This window comes from Pinus tabuliformis, chromosome 7, assembly GCF_031772625.1.
Source record: "Pinus tabuliformis cultivar Carrire ecotype Pingquan chromosome 7, CPIR1, whole genome shotgun sequence".
NCBI classification, from domain to species: domain Eukaryota; kingdom Viridiplantae; phylum Streptophyta; class Pinopsida; order Pinales; family Pinaceae; genus Pinus; species Pinus tabuliformis.
The window spans coordinates 1,665,335,629-1,665,353,244 of NC_142293.1; positions in this window are offsets into that span (position 1 = coordinate 1,665,335,629).

Here is a 17,616-nt window from a genome sequence, read left to right on the forward strand (position 1 = left end):
TCAAGGGATAAGGGATGAAAACTCCAACGTAGGATAGGATAGGATTCGAGAATTTTATCCGAGTTAAATGGTTACAATAGATCCTCAAAGCTTCTAGAAGAGGAGGCTTCATGATTCTTTTTTGTTTTCCCAAATTTCTAGAATCAACACACCCCCAACACTGAGCAACCTGCTGGTCATCAGTGTAGATGCAGAGTAGGGAAACCTACTAGTCAACGCTAGCAACTAAGAGAAGGGTTTGTCGGTCCTTAAAATGACTGAAACTAGGTGCTTTCAGGAAGAAACTCAGGGATTAGAATGAGTCATGATTAGGGGTTTGTGTTGGGATGGGGTCCCCTGGTTCAGTTTTGGGGTTAAAATAATGCAAATTTTGATGTATCTTTTGTAAATAATGTAAAGTATCCGTGATTTATAGATGCGGAGTGTGCATATGATTAGGATTTATAGGGGTTTTAGCCCCTTTTTTATGTAAATATTGAGTTGGTTTTGAGACCCACCCATGGTCCGAAAACCATGGGATTGTATGAAAAAGGGTATAAATAGGTGTGCCTTAGAGAGTCTAAGGTAGAGGTCATGTTAGATATGAATGTAGTGGGTCAATAGAAGAGTAGTGATAGCACAGAGAAGTGGGTCATATAAGAGAGGAAAGACTTTGCAGCTGAGTGCACAGAGGCATATGTAGATTCCGCAACTGAGTGCATGGACCCCTACAGTTGAGTGCACACAGTAGTTTTGAGTCTGTAAATATGAAAGGAAGATCAATAGAGAAAGTTACCAAAGAAATTCTTGTGTATATTTGTTTATCTCTATTTACTTCTGTTTATGATATATGCTGTTGATGAATAATGTGTTTATATAATATTGATCTAATGATGTGAGATTCTCTTGAATAAGTCTTAATAAATGTACGTAATGCATGTTAAGTACTTTTGTGAAGACTGTGATTAATTCTGTTATGTTTACTATATAACTTAAGTAGATCTGTGCCAACACTAATTAAATTTTGTTCTTCAATTTGTGTAAGTGGATAAATCGACTGTTAAGGGTCTACAAAGGCTGCTCATAGGCCTTCGCGAAGGTCTAAAGACTATTTTAATAGAGTTGTAGTATCGATCCCTAAGGGATTATCGATCCGAGCAAAGGTAGATCTAGGGCGCAAAAAGAGATCAGCTCGTCTCTGGATACATAAACTTGGTTCTTGCATCCCCCTATACTTCATCAGGTGAGACTGCAGTTTACACTATGTGATTTTTTGCCAAAAGAGCCAGTAGTGTAGGGTTTTGTTGGTTTGCACAACTAACTTTGAACCTGGGTCAAGACCCCCAAGCCAACAAATGGTTTCGTTGTTGGGACCGGGATCTGCTTGAAAGAGATGTGTGATGTCGCATCACTAGAATCTGACCAAGAAATAAATTGAAGAGTTGTTGGATCAGAAGATTCACGAGTTCGCAGTGCAAGAAAACATGAATCTGCACCTGTCGAACGAAGATTGGTTGAACAAGTACCTTTATACAGAAACACACGAGATCTTCTTCTACACTTTTCCCATTGAACTGTATGAGTAATTAGCTAAATTGACAGCCAACCAAGGAAGGTGGAAACTTGATAATCTTATAGTTTGGACTCCTGAATTAGTGTGACGATTAGAAGCCTCTGAAAATTAGATCGTGTGGGTTGTTGATCATTGGATCTATCAGATTTTGGGAGGATTTGTTACAAAATTCACAATTAATACCTTAGTCAGCTACAACAAAGCAGAGTAGAAATTTTTCAAGGGACTGCGAGATAAGTATTTAATATCTTTGAATACCTAGATTAAAATGGCATTATGTGAAAAATGGATTATGCCATAGCCTTGATGTTCAAAGCTATGTGAAATGGAAAACTCTTTAGAAATTGAGAGAAATCATGTCCTGAATATAGCCCATTAATCGGATCTCCTTCGAGTGATGACGAGGGAGTGGTACTGGCCTCACCATGGAGTGTTGTCCAGCTGATAACGTAGGGTTTTCTGTGGATACATCATCCATCCACTCCACCTCCACTGCATACACCTTTGCCCACACATCCACCGCATACACGTTCACGCACGGGAGTGTCAGAATCAGACATTCTTGTCATGCCAATACTGCAACTAGTTTGACCACACTATACAAGAATGCTCGGTGTTGATAGCCAAGATGTAGGAGAAGAAGGTGCAGTCTCAGCAGCCTATGCAAAACTTACATATGATGAGAGCTGAGCCCCACAAGGAAGATCAAAGCATGAATATAGTGTTGAGAAGTGGAATAACAACTGGGGATGATAAGGGTAAACAACCAGAGGAGGACATATGGGCCTGCAAGGCCCTAGAAGGAAGTCGGTTTTGATTTGGCACAACATTTATGGAGGCCAAGAAAAGCTTTGCTAAGGCATCCACCTCAGGAAGTCGTGACAAGATGCAAGACACTAGCGCGCTTGCAGGGTTGATCTCTCTATACTTACTACATTTTTGGAGACCTACATAAAACTTCTCTGCGATAACAAAGCTTTGGAAGGCCCGTAGGAGTTAATAAAAAAATGCGCCAACAAAGAGAAGGTCCTTGCTGGACACTGGGTAGTAAGAAAAATTGGTAAACATAAGGCAAGAACAGGGTGCGAGATGAGGCTCACCACGCAGTTAGGAGATTATGAGATGGACCAGGTCATCTTGGATCTGGGGTTCGATACGAACGAACTACCAAAGAAAACATGGGAAATAATGGGGAGACCTATGATGCAGTGGTCTCCGATTCAGCTCAGAATGGAAACCAATAGAAAATCATCCCTATGGGATGATTATATGGAGTCACAGTTGATATGGAAGGTGTGAGCGCGATGGATGACTTTGAGGTGATAGAGATCGTTGACGAAAATAATCCATACCTCGCACTCCTGGGAATTGACTGCGCTATTGACATGAATGGGGTCATCAACTTGAAGAAAAGGAAAATGCCTTTTGAAAGGAAATCGCTTCGGGTTGTAGTGCCACTGGACCCTATAGAAGGGGCACGCTACACTAAACCAGTCTGTGACTGTGAAGAAAGTGATGATGAACTGGATCAGATCTATAAAATAATAGCATAAGACTAGGACTAGGTCAATCTGATGGTAGATGGATGGATTGCATGGGATCGAGAGAGTTCTTGTACCTTTGATTCAGATGAAGAGTTGGAGCATTGGTAGAATCATTTGCATGAAGTATCTACATTGCGTTGCAATATGATGACAAAATCGTTGCACTCTATTTTGTTGGAGGTAAGGAACTTACCCTATTATGATGGTTTAACTGACGTGGATAAGTTTTTGGATGCATTTGAGCATGAAGTCCCTGAATATCACCAGTTCCAAGCATTAGATTTGGCACTGCGTGGTACGCCCACACGATGGTGGGGTACGCACAAGAATAGTTTTGATGGATCGTGGGATTACAGAAGAATGATGAGGTTACAGTTTGGGCGCGCTAACACTAGATTGACTAATAAATATAGTGGGAAGGATGATCCATGTGATCACCTAGCAAAATGGACTAAAGAATGAGGGACAAAAACACAGTCGAAGTGGGTACACTTATTTTTCCATAATTTGGATACAATTCCCATGAATTAGTATCTCGAAATGGAGCTCTACCATGGCATCAATCAGTGGGATATATTGAGGGAAGGGTTTTTATTGACCTTTAGTTTTGAAGACGGCTTCATGAGGATCGACGAATCCCTACAAGAGATTAAGGGAGCTATCCTTAGAACAATACAAGAACCTATGGAGTGGGTCCAACCAGATTGGAGCACCCAGCTGTGCCATGCGTTGGAATGTTAAAATGTGATAGCTGAAGAAGAGGATGAAGATCTGAGGAATATTAACATTCCAGAGGCAGAAGGGAATCATGAAGTCAAATCCCCACAACTAGACAGCCTGGACATCACTGCGCCATTGAGGGAAAAGCAAGTAAACATTGGTACTGAAGAAGAATTGAAGTTTGCAAAGAATGGAGATTATTGGGATGAAGCTATTATGGATAAGGTTGTTGAGTTACTCCACGAGTACCAGGATCTTTTCCCTACCAAGTTTTCATATTTTAAGGGCATACTTGGTGATTGGGCATTATGAGATCACTTTGAAGCCAAACACGAAGCCTATTAAACAGAGGTCATATCGGCTTAATCCTAAATACAAGGACAAGTTTCACCTAGAGTTGGATAAGATACAGAAAGGAGGCATCATAGAACCGGTTGAAGAATCTTATTGGGTGATCTTGATGGTGGTTCAGGAGAAGAAGAAGAAGGGCAAGATAAGGATTTGCATAGATTTGTGGAAACTTAATGATGCTTGTGTCCATGGTCCATTCACGACACCATTTATCGATAAAGCATTAGGCAATGTTGGAGGGCAGGAGGCTTACTCATTCACTGATAGGTTTTTTGGGTACCATCAAATTAAGATCATGCCTGAGGATAGGAGAAAAATGACCTTCGCGATAGAATGGGGTTGTTTTCAATAAAGAATGATGCCATTTGGACTCAAGAATGTGGTTGTGATATTTTCTCGCATAGTCATTGCAATGTTCAAGGAGTTCATTCATAAGATCCTGAAAGTATACTTTGATGAATGGACAGTGTTCGGATTAGTAAAGGGCCATGTAGCAAGTCTGCACTTGATGTTGGATATGTGTCATAGATACCAAATTGTGCTGAATTTGAAGAAATGCATCTTCTGTGTTCCCTTTGGAATCTTGCTGGGTCACATGGTGTGCAAGAAAGGGTTCATGGTGGACCCTGAAAAGATTGAAGTAATTGTGAATTTGGAGGCCCCAAGGAACGTGAAGAAATTGTGTTTGATGCTGGGACATATGGGATATTACAGAAAATTTATCAAAGCATATGCTCAAATTACCGCACCTATGGAAAAATTGCTCAAGAAGGACACAACATTCTACTGGGATGAAGAATGTCAGAGCAGTTTAGATGTCTTGAAAGAAAATATGGTCACCACATCGATCTTGGTATTTCTGTATTGGAAAAAAAATTTTCACGTACATGTGGACGCCTCTTGCATTATGTTGGGTGCAGTGTTAATGCAATCTAGTGAAGCAGAGATGGACCATCCTATAGCCTTCACAAGTAGGAAATTATTGAAGTCTAAGAGGAATTACTCAATGACTGAGCACGAAGGATTGGCCATGGTGTACGCATTGGAGAAGTTCATACACTATTTGTTAGGAGGAATTTCAAAATGTACACACATCATTCTACCTTGAAATACTTGGTCAATAAGCCTATGTTAGGGGAGGAGATCTACATAGGGTTGCCACTATTCTAGGAGTATGATTTTGAAGTAATTGTGAAGCCAGGAAGGTTAAATGTGGGACCTAACCATCTGTTACAGATTGAAACAGTAGAGGAGCCCAATAATCTGGAGGAAGGGTTGCTAGATGCACAGCTCTTTGCAGTGCGCGTAGCAGATAACCATTTTGAATATATCATTAATTTGTTGACTACGGGGATGGCACCATAAGGGTATACAAGTCAGCAAAAGAAGGAAATCGTAGTGCATGTGGCTGATTTTTCAGTTATTGTGGGACATTTGTATAAGATGGGTGTAGATAAAATACTGTGAAGATATGTGCCAGATTTTGGGAAGGATAGCATTCTCGCTGAAGCTCATGGAGGGGCTGCAGGAGGACATTATGCAGGAAAGGAAACTGTGCAGAAGATTTTGCGCATAGATCTGTTAGGTTCCTATACCAATAGGAGTCATATTTCATGATTGACTGTGGAAATGCCAAATATGATCATCCTTTCCATGCTGCAAAGATTCCATATTTTCAAAAAACCAAAAAATTTAGAAAATGTAAAGAGGGTATGCCCTAAAAGAAAAATCAAAGGGAAAAAAAAATGAATTGGTCAGGAAAGAAAGAAAATGAACCCCAAAGAAAAGACCAGGAAAGTGTGCTAGTCAAAATGCCACTACTGTCCTATTTCTTGTAAACAAGTTCAAATTATGCAATCAGTGACTTCTGTCACACTTGATGGATGCCCAAACAGCTCAATCTTGGCCTCTCCATGTTTAAATTTCTTGTTTTAGCATTAGAGAATAAGGTCTGTCCAAACAGTTCAAGCTTGGAAGATCATTAGTTAGGTAGAGAAGCAAGGGAGCTCAACAGCTAAATCTGAGCCCCTAGAAGAAATAAGAGTAGACTTAGATAGGAGGACAGCTAAAAGAAAACCAGAGAGAAAGGGTTTGCTAGCTCAAATGCACCCAAGGAGAAAGAAGAAAAAATGTTAGGTGTATTAGGCTGGGTAGGCAGTTGGATGTTGCCAAAGCAAGTTCATGAACAGTTTTGTCTTTTTTAGGATCTATCTCATGGCTAGCGCAGGTACCATGGCAAAGTGGTTGCAAAACATATGGAGCATGACTAATTTCCCTTCTCATTTCCCCAAGAAATCACTTACTAACCTCCCCACAAGGACACTGAGATCAGCTCAGTGCACGTAGTTCACTTCATTTTATAGCAAAGACCAAGTGAAATTCTGGTTTTACTTAAGAGAAAAAAGCCACATTTCTTGTGTAAAAATCTTTTTCTTCCTTTATACTAAGTTCTCCAAGTTCACCACTTGGATCCCTTTTATTCCCTAAGCCTAAGTTTACCTTCAAACTTAGTGTTTTGTGTAAATCTACCTTTCATATTAAACATCCCTTTCATATTGACATTCTAACTCTATTATATAGCTCCCATATAAAGTTTTCCCCGCCCATACTATGTAAATACATAAAAAATCCCAAAACCTTAAATATCCCACTCCCGGCTACACTATAGGCGATATGTTATAATCCAATATGAGTCAAAAGGCGTATGTGAAACCCTTTGAATAATCCATGGTCCGCTGCTTAAAAGGAATTAATCGACGTTTGGTTGGTTAATTAACTTAACCCGCCCGACAACCCATAACAAATGCACCCAAAAAACATTGAAAGGAGCTCAAATATTATGGCGGGTCCAATAGTATAGCCTTCCGCTCATTTTACATGCCGCCAACCGTTGGATCCGATCCCCCAGATCGGACGGCCCACATGCATATCGCAAGCCTTCATATAACGAACGATAGCGTCCGGGGGATGGGCGGTATTTCCGCTATACAGAGGACACGTCGCAGGCGCCCGGGGTGATCGCTGGCCCCCCCTCCAATACTACTGTGGCCCAAAAGCGGTGCGGGGGCCAAACCGCTTACTGCCTATGCCCCCTCTCCGCCGATGTCACTCTCTCGTCACCCTCTCGTCATTCGACACGTCACCTACCACCCCGCCTCCGCATCATCAGCCATGTCCGCCACGTCACTACCAAGTCGGCCTCCGTACCCCCACTATACGACAAAATCATTACGTCATGCTGACGTCACCCAACCAAAGTGCGCTAAAACCCCCCAAAACAAATTTTTTTGTCAAATTGGCGTGAAAAGGTCATTTTCGTCCATTTGTGTTGGTTTGTTCTATACGACGCGTTCATGCAGTTTTCAACCAAAATAGTTGTTTGACTGCACAGTCCGCCATCGAGCTAAATCTAACCTGCAAACCAGTCTTCAAGCTCGGCCCACCACCTACATTTTGCACAGAGCACCCATTAAAGCAGGTATTTACTCAATTGCTTCTGAACCCTATGTATTTCTGCTTTTTCTTTGATTTAAAACCGTGAAACCAAAAATTGTACAAATCCAGTCGATAGCTCTTGAGAAATATACCATAATTATCCCTGTTTTTCACATTATTTCTGCAAAACAACCTGTTCTATCCATTTTTTCGCAGAAAACAAGAGTTCCATAACTAAAAACACAGTGCTGCCCCCGAACCTCTGCATTTTAACCTCTGTTCTGCCCATTTTTTCCGAGAAATTCCTCAGAATGTGACTCCCTCTGCAAATTTACCCGTTTAGCTAAAGTTCAAGCTCATTTCGGCCTGCAATTCCCACAGAAAGAACCCAAAAGCACTGTTTTACCTACTATTGTTGTGGAAACCAAAATTTCAAGTTAAATAATCATAGAGGATCGAAAAATGGAGGCTCCAATGGCCCTCAATGTTGCCCCCTTGAATGCACCACACAAGGAGCTGGAATGGTTGCCCTTAGCTGATAGGGACTTCCAAATACAAGACTTAATGGGTATCAAAGACCATCTGCAAACATTTTGTGAAATTAGAAATAGCTACCTAAACAAGACTGATCTCTATGGCATATGGGAGTCCAATCTGCCCATATATTATCTTCCATCAGTTAATGTATTTCCAGATATAATCCGCTTGTGTTGTGCTAACTATGAGCCTACTCAAAGAGCAGTCATGTCTCCAAATGGCACTGTCCTGTTCTATATCACTCCTGACTCAATCAATGAGATGTTGCATTTCAAGCCTAATCAGCCTCTGGCTCCTCTGTCTATGAAATATTTGTTGGACCAAGGCTCCAAACTATCCTCTGCAGAAATAGGCCGAATTGCCAAGTTATTCATGAGCCCAGACTCCCAGCCCAGAGACTCACCTCCTTTTCACCAGGTGTATTTCAATGAAGTTGGGAGAACTATTATTGACATGATATCCTATGTCTTGGGTTTTAGAACAAGTGAGTATGTTGATGAAACCATTCTAGCTCTGATGTCTATATTTATTCCAGGACACCCTCCTGCCATCAAGTTTGACTTTGCTACCTTCATTAGCAACAAAATCCATGAAAAATTCATGAGCCTAAATAGAGAAGGGGTTTTCAAGTATACAACATATATATATCATCTGTTCTTATACTATCAAATAGATAGTTTTCAGTTCCCTGTCAAGAAATTGGATGTAAAAGGAGAAAGGAGATCTGTCATATTTTGGACCACAGTCTTCCATATAGTCCATAACTCTCCTTATACTTATTGTGAGTTCATTGATCTATTCATATTTCCAGTCTCATCTCTGCTGATGAGAAGCCCCCCTCCCAGACTCTCAGCTGAAATGCAGAAAATCTTCCAGCTGTCCAAAAGCTATAAAATAGGTGACTGGTACTTTTACTAGAATCACACAGAGATCAGGATTTATGGCTATGAATTGTGCCCCTACAAGCTGCCAAAGTATGTACCTATGATACTATTTGCCCTTGAATACTTTAGGCAATTTATTAGCTCCGATTTGACTCATTTTTATGCTGCCAAGAAAAAGGCACAGCTGAAGCTAAGAAACCAACTAGGCCCCCTCATTATTAACAAAAAGGAAGGGTGGAAAGATGCTTAAAAGATATTAGCTGAGAAGCTCAAACTAAAAAGGAGGTTTTGGTGGGTACCCTACGACCCAAATGGATTCATCCATGATAGAAAGATAAAATATATGCTATCAGGCTATGATCACTGTAGAATCCCTGATTTAGAACAGTATGCTAATCAAGATGAATGGATAGAGGGAACATTGGTAGAACAGATTACCGAGGAAGAGAAAATGGAGTAGGCAATGAAAAACCTTGAAAAAACTCTTGACCTGGACTCTTTTGGATAGGTCTCTTTCAAATTGCCTCAACACATTGGAGCGGGCACATCATCTGCTACAACTTCACAACAACCTGTCCAAGAAAGTACTCCACCTGCAGGGACATCCAAAGGCAAAGAAGTGCTACACTCAGAGCAACAAGAAATGACAAATCAGTCAACATCATCACAGCAGCAAGATCAAGGGAAAATTCCTTCTGCCCAGACCAATGCACCAGAGATACTAGCAATGCAGACTCCTCTCAATGAGGAGAAGGGCAGAAAAAGGGTCCGGGAAGAGGCCACACACATAAGTGGGCCAACAGAACAACCAGAAGCAAAGAAATAGAGAGTGGATCCTCTACCAGAAGAGGAAGTTATAGAGGAGATCATTGAAAGTCCGAGAAGTGAAAGGGCAGCCGGCCCACTAACTTCCCCAGTGATAGAATCACCTACCAGTTCTCATGGACAGTAGTTGGGAAAACAGCCTAGTATGGAAATTTCATCAGCACGGCCACAAAGCAAACAAAGTTCTGGTATTAAAAGGCCATTCATGGACATCAAAGCACAAAATGAGCCAATAAGAATGAAGTTTTACGATCAGTTCTTCAAAATGACTCCTGCCAAACAACAGACGTTGATGTCTGCATATGATATCAAGGAAGGAAAAATGATCTTGAGTCATTTCAAGCCCAAAGTGCAACAGCCACAATCAGCTACAGATTATACTAGAACAAATCTGGAGGCTCTTGCCAAAGACATTCACCCTTTGGACCAGGTTGAGTTGAACAAGCAAACTGGTAAAATGGTCTATTCCACTTTGGCAGACACAACCATACAAGCTCAACAATTGCAGAATTCACTAAACAACACATCTGCCCAATTAGAGTTGGAAAAGGCATCCTCTCTGGCCAAGGACAATAGGATAAAGTCCTTGGAAGAAATCATCATCGAGCTGGGACATAATCCCAAGGACCCTAAAGCAATAAAAGCACTAATAAAGAAAAAGGAGGATGACATAGCGGCCCTCAAGAAGCAGTTAAAACTGCTAGTTACTATGCATTCGTAGACCACAGAGATAGTGAAAGAAAAAGAAGAAGAAGACATGATGGAGTTGTTAATAAAAATTAATCAAAGGCTAAGTGAAACAGAGCAGGCTTTGGAGAAAGCATTGCGGGAAAAACAGGGAGAGTTGGCCTCTCAGCCATCTCAAATAGCCCCAATAGCTACAACTGCTCCTCCTACAGCAACAAAAACAGTCCCTTCCACTGCCCCAGCATCGACAACAGCTACATCAGTCACAGATACTTCAGCAGCAGCAACAACAATAGTACCAGATACCAGCATGAGCATGGAAAAGATGATGAAGGAAATAAAAGAATTAGAACTCCAAATGGCAGAACTAAAGGAAGCCAAAGAAAAACTGGCCAAGTTAGAGGTAAGCTATGATAAATCTAAAATAACTGTGGCTGAAAAAACAAGAGAGGTAAAGGCCTTGGAAAATAAGGTAAAATCCTTGGAGAAAGATCTTACTCTTCATAAACCTCTATCAGAAATCAAAACAATTTTGTGGACTAAGATTGGCCAGTCCATCACTGATCAATGGAGATCAATACAGACTATCCATGAGCAAATTGAATTGATAGAAATAGCCCAAGTGGAGATTCAAAAGGCCAGAGCATTATTGAGAAACATGCCCGAACAGGCCAATAGAATAATTCATTTTTTGAATACTCATACCAGAGAACAACTAGCAGCTCTAGATATCAGGGACAGAACATGTACCATTTTGACAGTTAAAAAGGTGTTGACTATGAAGAATTTTATACAAAATCTGGAGAGAAAGTGTCAAGAAATGCAGATAGAAATAAATGCTTTTACAGAAAAGTTTATAGTCTTGCAACAAAAGGGTCTACCCAGTTTGTTAACCAGAAATCAAAGGCTGTTGACACATGAACAATATGCTCACAGGGTGAATACATATGTTACCAATTAGATCACAGCATCATCAAGCACTTCAGAGGACATAGCACCTCCCTCTGGACAAAGCTTATATGACAAGTTGGAAAATCGGTTCTATATTGAGCATGAAATAACACATCTTTTTGAAGTACAACCCAATTTCTACAGGTATACTGAAGCTGATGAAATATTGATAAAACTACAAAGACACCAGTTGCCAATAGACCAATGGTGGCATAGCATGTTAGAGATTTTACCAATGTAGTTTTAGTTCTCTTTTTGATCATCTGCATTGAATCAAATTCAATGCACGTGCCACCTATCATAAAAATGAAAATAACAGAGGAAGGAATTCACACCAAAATGCATTAAAGCAGAATCAGGCATAGATGAAAGGGCCGGGAAAGCAACGTAGGAACATGAAATAAAGAGACAGCTACCAGCCGACTTGTTGAGTTAAAAAGTCAAATATATCAGACCACCTAAGGGAGCTGGTACAACGGAAATTACTCCTACATTCATTGCGCTTTGTTTTAAATGTCATTTACTTCCTTTGAAGAAGTAGATGGATAAAGTTATTGCTTGATATTTTCTCTATGAGATATTTTGTAACTCTTTTTGTATAAATACCTCCCTTAGAGATGTATTGTGGGTTGGTGAATATCATTCTGGACCTACGCTGTAAATTTGAGAACTCTTCTGAATAAAGATTGTTGGAATGCTTTGTTGATGAACTCTCTGGTTATGGAATTGATGGCAGAAGCCCATGTTGCAGAATTCTTGGATTATCTCATGGATCAATAAGTCTTTTTAACTCTTGTTCTACTTTATCTGTGTTTTATATATCATCTAAGTATCATGTTCTAAATTGCAGGAAAAAAGAATAGCCCAGAATTTACTTTGTTGTACTCTGTGTTCAATTCCTATCATTTTTATGTTTTCTTGAAGACTAGCATAGGCAGGAATTCTTGACTGCTCCTGTCTCCCTGGTTCTTGCACTCTGAATATAATTAAGGAATTCTTAACTGCTCCTTGGTAATATTTATCCATTTTTCCTCTGTTAGCATGGTGAAAGATTCTTAATTGCCTTTCATTCCTTGACTCCATTTCATCCTATTCCAGTTTGAAGATTGTTCCATGTTTAATTATCTTGCTCTGTAGTTCCTCCTTTGCCAAAGAAACCATACCCAGAAGTTTATTTTCATTTGACTCCATTAACCCAATGGTCTGAACTTCTCATACTTTGTAGCCATGTTCTATTGAATGTCACCATCCACAACTCAAACAAATACTTGTACTTCATAACTAACCTAACATATGGCAAAACAAAGCTAAAACATAAAGAGATAGCTCTCTCTGGCTGCAGATTGGCTAGAATCTGCATCTAAAAGACTGGTTAGTGGTTACCTCGGCCGTATTCCCTTTTCCCACTGCTTTTGGGGAACAACCTGAGTGATAACATCATTGGCGACTCGACTCGGGATTGAATGACTATGTGTGTTACTGTTGTCTATTTTCTAAAGCTATAGATGGAGCCTGAAGTCAGCCAGGTAGCCTTTGAAACTGTTTATGCTGTGCAATTACAGGAGTAAATAAAAGCTGCTTCAGTCTATCTCCAGTCTAGTTTTAGGCTTTAAATAGCTGTCTCAAAAAATTTGATCAGTCTCCTCTTGTTTTCAAAAAATCTTCAGGAAAATTCAAGACCCTCACAATTTATAATTTCCTAGAAAGATATTGTCAAAAGCAGTGTCCTTTAGATACTTTCAGAAAATACCAAAAAAAATTTAGAAACTGGCTCCAAGGAAGAAAACTCGTTACACTAGATCAAATCCAGATCCTAATCCTCCAGCTATTTTTGAAAATCCTAACTTGATCTCTAAGAACCTTAGAAGACAAGAAAGTCTAGAAAATTCTACTGATTTAAATCTTGATATACTTCAGCAAAACCTTACCCAATCGCCTCCTGGAAAAGCAGCAGTCCTTTCTACTATTGCTGCAGCTTCTTCTAGTTCACCATCATCACTTCAAAGCACCTTTTCCACTCCCCATCCACTCCGTTTATCTCAGCTGTTATCCCTGTGCTTCCAGCTGTCCCATTTATACCTGTAAATATGGCAAACTGATATGCTCCTCTGCAGTTGCCTACAAATCCAGGGGCCATGCCTCAAGACTATCAAAGCAGAATTACATATTTTGATGGTACTGGCTCCTACATAGCACAACAACACACTAAGAAAATGATGGACTACTTTGAGAACTATGAAATTGATGATAACGATGTCAGGATAAAAATTTTTGTTCAAAGCTTAACTGGTGATGTAAGGACCTGGTTTAAGGCACTCGCTGTAAACACAATCGCTGATCTAGATGCCCTGTACCAAACCTTTTTGAACAAATGGGAAAAGAAGAAGGACCCATTGCATATCCTATCTGAATATGAAAGCTTGAAAAGGGGCCCACAAGAAACTGTCCAAGACTACTGTGCTAGATTCAATAATGTGTACAATGCTATTCCTCAGAACCTTAGACCTCCACCTGACTTAGCCTTGATCAAATTCCCTGATGGATTTGATTCTGACATGGCATATCAACTAAGGGAAAGAGCTCCTCCAAGCTTAGAAGACATGCAGAGCATAGCTGTTAGTGTAGAGGCCAATCTGATCTCTAAAAGAGCTCGAGCTAGAGCTGAAAGAAGGACTCCCTTCAAAGAAGAGCCTTCTGCATTTGAGCAAAAACTAGATGCAATTATCAAAGGAATGGATAGACTGGGTGATAGAGTGGAAACCATTGAAAGGAAATCTTCTTGGGAAGGTCAACCAAGTAACACCACTAGAAATCCAAACTTTAGAAAAAATCAAAATCCTAACACCGGGAAAGCTGGTCCTGACCAGAACATCAGACCTCCATTTCAAGAAAACTATGCTGAAGCTTCAACCTCTAGTGAGCCAACAGAGGATACTCAAATCAACCTAATGGGTTTAAATAGTGAACAACAAATCTTTTTAACACAAGATGACCAAGAAGCTCATAATTTCAACCAATTTCAAACCAAATCCGGAGAATCATTTGATTTCAGAGAAGGATATGATGCATCTATTTATGAGGTTCATAAACAATACAAATTGAGAAGCAGAATGGTAGACGTTCCTAAACCCAGCAAGCAAAAAGATACCAAATAGCCTAAGAAAGCTACAGAGCTCCTTGCTAAAACAAACCTCAACCCAAAAGAACCCACGGTTGAGGACATATCAGACTTACAACCATCAAATAATTAGCCATCCACCTCCTTTCCTCCAAAAGAAAATGTAAACAACTCTCCTGAAGGCAACTTTAAAACAGATTTAGTTCATAACAACACTCCTGATAGAGAAAAAACCACTGAAAACACAGCAGAAAAGGAAAACCTTGCTGCCCGGAATACAAAAATTCAAGTGGAAAAACCTTTCAACCTAGAAACAGAAATAGGCAAGTTAAAAATAGCCATTCCACTGTCCGAATTGGCTAAACATGAGGTTTATAGAGAACAAATTAGCAGGTCACTTCAAATATCAGAGAATAGAGATGCAGTGAATGTTTTAGATGACCAACCAGAACTAATTTTTGGTCCTGAGGTAAATGGTAAAACAGTAGATGGAGGAGTCCCTCCATTCTATGTAAGCTTAAACATTCATGACAAAGTACTGCATAATGCAATGTTTGATTCGGGAGCTTCCCATAACCTAATGCCTAAGTCTGTGATGGAAAGATTGGACCTAGATATCACAAGGCCATATAAAGACTTGTTTTCATTTGATTCCAGCCAGGTCAGGTGTCTAGGCCTAATCAAAGATTTGTGTGTATCTCTAGTGCAATACCCTGCCAAGACTATTTTAATGGATGTAGTGGTAGCTGATATCCCACCAAAGTATGGAATGCTTTTGTCCAGATCTTGGGGTGCAAAACTCCAAGGATCTTTGCAGCTAGACATGTCTTATGCCACCATTTCAGTCTTTGGCCAGCCAAAGAGATTGTACCGAGAAACATTGATGAAATATGTGGTCAGCAGTCAAGAGAAACCCCAAAATTTCCCCATTTATTCCATGCATTCTGATATGGATTCGTTCATCTTATACAATGCTGAAATGTCTCCCAAAACTGATGACAAGTTTCTAGAATCAATACAAGCAAGAAACATAAATGAACAATCCACTACTCAAGATCTAAAAATTATTGAAGTGATTGATGCAACAAACAAACAAGCCAAACCATATGAGTTACAAAATCCAAATCTGCCCACTAAGATAGTTTCTAAAACTCCTAATGCTAGTTACAATCAAGAAATCTTATGGTACTTAGAGTTTGATGGGTCAGTGAATAAATTAGGAGCAGGGGCAGGGATTTGGATACACAATATGCAAAATGATCATGCTGAAGGACATGCATATAGGCTGAATTTCAGATGTACAAACAATATGGCCGAATATGAGGCCCTTTTGCTAGGTCTCAAACTAATTAAAAGTCTAGGGGCAACTAGGATTTCAATTCTAGGGGACTTAGATTTGATTATCCAACAGATGAAGGGAAAATTTGTTACAAACGATCTTAGGCTAAGGGTTTATAGAGGGGCAACAATTGAAATACTCAACACCTTCTTAGAATCTCAGCTAACCAAAATTCCGAGAAACCACAATTTACATGCTCACAGTTTGGCAACAATTGCCAGCACTTGTAAGATGTCATTCGAGCCCAACCATCACTTTACTATTGAGATTAAACACAGACCTGCTATTCCAGACAATGTTAAAAATTGGCAGGTGTTTGAAAATGACACTCAAATCAATAATTTCTTGACATTGAAAGAGGAATTTTCAAGCACAAATATAGACACAAGCAGCATTTGTGAAGAACAACAAATAGACAAAATTGAGAAAAATATATCAGCTGAAACAACAAATCACATTTTGCATCTAACAATCTTTACCAGCAAAAATGTACAAGAGCTGAAACGTATGGACCTTGATGAAATTGCTGAGGGAGAATCTGAAGTAATTGAGTTGAAAGATAATTTTTTTCCCACAGGCTTGACTCCTTTGGAGGATAATTTTGATTCAAATGATATACCAAGAAAGCCAAAAATGCAACCTTTAAATGCAAAGATTGAGGACTGTAATATAGGAACTGCACAAAATCCTAAGATGGTAAAATTGTCCAAATCCTTGCCTCCCAACCAAAAACTAAAATATATTGAGCTGTTTAGAGAATTTCAAGATGTTTTTGCATGGAGCTATGAGTACCTCAAGTCCTATGATACTTCGGTCATCCAACACACAATACCTTTAAAAGAAAATCAAAAACCTTTTAAACAAAAACTTAGAAGGGTTAATCCAGTCCTCCTTCCTCTCATTGAAAAGGAAGTCAAAAGAATGTACCAAGCTGGAATAATCGCACCTATTATATTCTCATAATGGATCTCAAATCTAGTGCCCACTAGGAAAAAACTGGGAGAGATAAGACTATGTGTTGACTTAAGAAACCTGAATAAAGTTTCTCTCAAAGATCACTACCCCTTACCCAAGATGGATCACATTTTACAAAGGGTAGTGGGAGCTTCTAGGATTTCACTGTTAGATGGATTCTCAGGATTTAATCAGATCCTAGTTCACCCGAATGACCAAGATAAAACTTCCTTTACAACACCTTGGGGAACCTTCAAATATGTAAAAATGCCTTTTGGGCTTAAGAATGTAGGGGCCACATTTCAACAAGCAATGGACATAGCCTTTGCAAAAGAGATTCATGATTTTTTGGTCATATATCTTGATGACCTCACTACTTTTTCCAAATCAGATCAAGAACTTAGAACATCTCAGACAAGTGTTCCTAATTTGTAGAAAATATGGCATATCATTGAACCCAAAGAAATCATTGTTTGGCCTAGAAGAAGGCAAACTCTTAGGTCACATAATCTCGAAAGATGGCATTAGAATTGACCCGGACAGAATACAAGCTATTCTCCAAGTGCCTCACCCAAGAAATATCAAAGAATTGCAAGCTTTTCTAGGAAAGATCAATTTTCTGAGAAGATTCATTCCCAACTTGGTTGAACTAATAAGATTGTTGAATAACATGCTGAAGAAAGATTCGAAAGTCAAATGGACAATAGAAGCTAAGAAAG